This window comes from Arachis hypogaea, chromosome 15 (assembly GCF_003086295.3).
Source record: "Arachis hypogaea cultivar Tifrunner chromosome 15, arahy.Tifrunner.gnm2.J5K5, whole genome shotgun sequence".
NCBI classification, from domain to species: domain Eukaryota; kingdom Viridiplantae; phylum Streptophyta; class Magnoliopsida; order Fabales; family Fabaceae; genus Arachis; species Arachis hypogaea.
In genome coordinates, this window is record NC_092050.1 from 68,871,523 (window position 1) to 68,876,697 (window position 5,175).

A 5,175-nucleotide genomic window follows, 5' to 3' on the forward strand; every position below is an offset into this window, starting at 1 on the left:
CTCCCACTTGAACTCCTTTCTCTGAGTGAAGGCGTGTTGAATGGCGTGCCACTTGAGAGTGCATACCCATGATGATAGATTGGCGTGCCACGCCCTGGACACATGGTTGGCACGCCCTCTTGGGTGATTCATAGTTCCTCCTCTGTTAGATAATCCTGGCGTGCCACGCCTATGAGTGCCCATGGACACGCCAATATTAATAACTGCGTGTGCCACACCTTCGAGCACGCCAGTAGACACGCCCATGGTGCTGGTTCAAGGTTGCCTTCTATGTAATAAGCCTAGTGTGCCACGCCCAGACATGCCAACTCACACGCCCATTTTGAAACCTTGGCGTGCCATACCCTTCCAAGTGCCAGTGGCACGTCCATTGTGCTGCGGCCTTGATTCTTCTCTGGATACTTGGCCTAGCGTGCCACGCCCAGGCACGCCAGTAGACACGCCACCTTTAAGCTATTGGCGTGAAATGCCTAGACTCGCCAGTGGCACGCCTTCAACGAAATCTTCATTCCGCTTTCCTGGAAGGTTGGCTTGGAGTGCCATGCCCTAACACGCAGGCAAGTACGCTAGCTTTAAGAACTTGGCGTGCTATACCTTCGAGCACGCCCTCAATGCTGCAACAAATCCTCCCTTCTGGAAAAGTAACCTGGCGTGCCACGCCAATTCACGCCAGTAGACACGCCAGTATTGAGACATTGGCGTGCCATGGCTTCGGGCACGCCCACTATGTTACTCTCCTCTACCTGAATCACAAGCCTGGCGTGCCATGCCCAGGCACACCCACATACACGCCCACCTTAGCACTTGGCATGCCACGCCCTCGAAGCACGTCCATTATACTTCATCACTTCTCGGTTTCATAAGCCTGGCGTGCGACGCCCAGGCACGCCAGCACACACGCCCACTGTAAGACCTGGCGTGCCATGCCTTCGAGCGCGCCAGTAGACACGCCACCAATGCTGTAACCATTTTGCACCTCTGGAAAAGTAGCCTAGCGTGCCTCACCCAGACACGCCAGTATACACGCCAACTTAAGATCCTTGGCCTACCACACTCCTTCAAGCACCCACGGCATGCCTCTTATGCTGCGCCAACATTTCTCTCTCGATTGTAAGTTTGGCGTGCCATGCCCAGGCACGCCTGTTGAAATGCCCGTTTCAAGCTCATGGTGTGGCACGCCCCTTCAAGCGCCCATGGCACGCCCCTTGTGCTATGTCAATTATCATTCTCTGAAATATTGGTCTGGCGTGCCACACTCTAGCATGCCCATTGGCACGCCAACTTTTCTATTCTGGAGTGCCACGCCCATACAGGCTCCCAGACTTCTTTACTTACTTTCTTCCTCTTTTGTTGCTGTTTTCTCCTGAAATGCATGTAAGATCTAATTTCAAAGTAGTGATCAACTAATTCATGATATATCTCTCAATAATGCATCAAATCAGTGAGAATTCATTCATTTTATGATAATTCTTTTATAAGAAAACAGATAGATGATGCAAGTCATCAATATTGTGGGGATTGACCCACGTATGTGTATGCATCGCATCTTCCTTGAAGATGGAGTTCGGCCATTGAGACAACCACAAAGGAGACTCAACCCTACCATTCTTGATGTTGTAAAGAAGGAAGTCACAAGATTGCTTGATGTGGGCATTATTTATCCGATTTTTGATAGTGAGTGGGTGAGCCTGGTTCAAGTTGTCTCGAAGAAGTCAGGAATCACTACTATCAAGAAAGAGGATGGCGAGATGGTGACAACAAGGGTTCAAAATGCTTGGCGAGTTTGCATTGATTACAGGAAGCTAAATGCCGTAACAAGGAAAGATCACTATCCCTTGCCATTCATTGACCAAATGTTGGGCCGACTTTCAGGTAAATCTCATTACTGCTTCCTTGATGGTTTTACTGGTTACTTCTAAATACATATTGCTCCAGAGGACCAAGAAAGGACCACTTTCACTTGTCCTTTTGGAACCTTTTCTTACAAAAGAATGCCATTTGGTTTATATAATGCACCCGCTACTTTTCAGTGGTACATGACCAGTATCTTTTCCGATCTCATGGAGATTTGTTTGGAAGTATTTATGGATGATTTCAGTATTTATAGAACTTCTTTTGATAGCTGTTTAAATAACTTGGCTAGGGTGGTCTTAGAAAGGTGTGTTAACACTAACCTTGTCCTTAATTTCGAGAAATGTCATTTTATGGTGACACAAGGCAATGTTAGGGCACGTTGTTTCTAATAAAGGAATTTCAGTTGACCCTACTAAGATTGATGTCATTACTAGTCTGCCTCACCCCTCTTTTTTGAGGGAGGTCCGCTCTTTTCTGGGACATGCAGGGTTTTATAGGTGCTTCATTAAGGATTTCAGCAAGATTGCCTTGCCACTATCCTGCTTGTTACAAAAAGATGTGAAATTTGAGTTTGATGATGCTTGCAAAGAAGCATTTGAAAACTTAAGGAAAGCCCTCACCACAGCACCCATTGTAAGAGGACCCGATTGGACACAACCATTTGAGATTATGTGCGATGCCTCTAATCATGCTGTGGGTGCCGTGCTTGAACAGCGCGAGGGTAAGCTTCCTTACATTGTTGCTTATTCTTCTAAGACATTGGATGCGGCGCAATCCAATTACACTACTACAGAGAAAGAGCTTCTAGCGGTTGTTCATGCATTAGACAGATTTAGATCATATTTACTAGGCTCGAAAATAGTGGTGTATACAGATCATGCGGCCTTGAAGTACTTGTTGAAAAAGAATGAATCGAAATCTAGACTCATCCGTTGGATCTTGCTCTTGTAAGAATTTGATGTTGAGATTAGAGATCGAAGTGGGTCACAAAACTTAGTTGTGCACCATCTAAGCCCCCTCGAAAATCTTAAATATGACCATTTCCGATTGATGATTCATTTTCTTTGGATGGTTTGCGCCTATGGAGAATTACTTGGTCGCCAAGATCTTCCTTCCCAATTTTTCAAAACATCAAAGGGACAAGTTGAGGAGTGATTCTAAGTACTACATTTAGGATGACCCTTACTTGTGGAAACGGGGGACGGACCAAGTGATTCGTAGATGTGTTTTGGAGCCAGAATTCCAATCTATTCTTGAATTTTGTTATTCACCCGAGTGTGGTGGTCACTTTGGCCCCCAACAGACAGCTAAGAAAGTTTTAGATTACGGATTTTGGTGGCCGACTGATGCCTAGGCATCATTGGCTAGTTTCACAAGCCATTTTCTAAAGTTTTTACTTAGTTTCATGCATTATCTTCATCAATAAGCAAGCATTTGGATAGTCCTGGTTCATCAAACCTTAGTGAATTATAATCATTTTCATGAGATTTATGCAAAAACTACTTGATCAATGAATGGTGCATTATCTTGTGATTATGGAAAAGCTTGGATGCACTTGTTTGATTGATGATAGGCATAAAGAAGTAGAGAAAAAGTAGAGGAAAGTTAAGAGGCTATGGCGTTAGTGGCCAAGTTAACACACTAACGCCATGGTTAACGCTACACTAAGGAGGGTGCTGGTGTTAGTGGCAAAGTTAGCCCATTAACGCCAATGCCAAAGCTGCTGATGAGCGGATATTTTATACACTTTTTGCCATCATTTTCATATAGTTTTTAGCATGTTTTATTTACTTTTCATGAAGTTTTCATAGGTTTTAGTGTTAAATTCACATTTTTGGATTATACTATGAGTTTGTGTGTTTTTGTGCAATTTCAGGCATTTTCTGGCATTAAATGCCCTAGAGGCCTCATAGCACGTGGATCTCATCAAAACCTAGCCCAAACACTCACCAAGTAGGCCCCAGAAGTAGATTTTAGCACTAAAAAAATTGTTTTACTCTTACTAGTCATTTGTTTGGTATTTAAGGGATTACATTTATGTTATTCGGAGATCTTCACCTATCATTTACCATATTTTCATTTTTCCAATTATATTTTCTCTCAGTATGAGTTTCTAAACCTCCTAGGTTGAAGGGAGGAGCCCTGTTGAGTTTTATGCATTAATAAAAGTATTACTGTTTCTCTTTAATCTGTATTTGATTCTCTATTCTAAGATGTATATTTGTTCTTCATCAATATGAATGCGTTGAACTGGTATAATGTTATCACATTCTACATGGGTTTAGAGTGTGTCTTTTATCGGACAATGATGAACCATCAGCTTGATTATACATCTCTCAGACGGCTAATCCACGACCTTGTTGGGGATTTCTCGAGACATCAGTTCAGACAATTTGCAAGGAGATTAGGGTCTCTGTGGTAGAGGCGAGAACCCAAAGGCGCAGCATCCTCTGATCCGAAAGATTCGACGTTGTCTATGGCATTTTAAGTAGGATCATCAAGGAGAATGAACTACAGGAGCTTCACCCTCAATCAGAATGGATCTGCACTAACCCTGAGGTTCAAATCTTGAGGAGTATTAGCAGTTGTTCAAACCAGCATCAATCACATATAGCCTGCCATAGAAGGAATCATTCACACTTGAAGAAGACAGTAATACCAGAGTTAATCCAGAAGGACAAAGCAACTCCAAACCTTAACCAACTCCTTATCACTGTTTACATTCATCTAGGTTTTAAGATTATCATTATAATTCCATCTTCCAAATCAAAATCAACAACTCTTGATTCGCCTGACTAAGACCAACAGGATAACCATAACTTGCTTCAAATCACAATCCTCGTGGGATCGACCCTAACTCACTCAGGTATTACTTGGACGACCCAGTGCACTTGCTGGTTCAGTTGTACAAAGCGTGGGGATTCACACACCAGCTGCCAAGGAGAAGAAGCTGGCGTTAGTGGCTAAGTTAGACCACTAATGCTAGTGCTAACGTTGCCAAGGAAGAAGAGGAAGCTAGCGTTAGTAGAAAAGTTAGCACACTAATGCCAGTACCAACGTGACTCAAGAAGAAGGCAATGTTAGTGGCCAAAGTTAGCTCACCAATGCCATTACACAAGGAAGAAGGTGCCAACGTTAGTGTGCTAAAGCCACCAATGTTAGCACTCTAACGTCTTCGATCATTGCACAATGTTGGGGCTGCAAGATTTGGCTGGTGTGCGCACGCACAGAGCAGTGTGCATACGCACCAGAGAAAAATTGGTCAGTGTGCGTACGCACGAAGCAGTGTGCATACGCACAAGAAGCAAAACTTACAAGGAT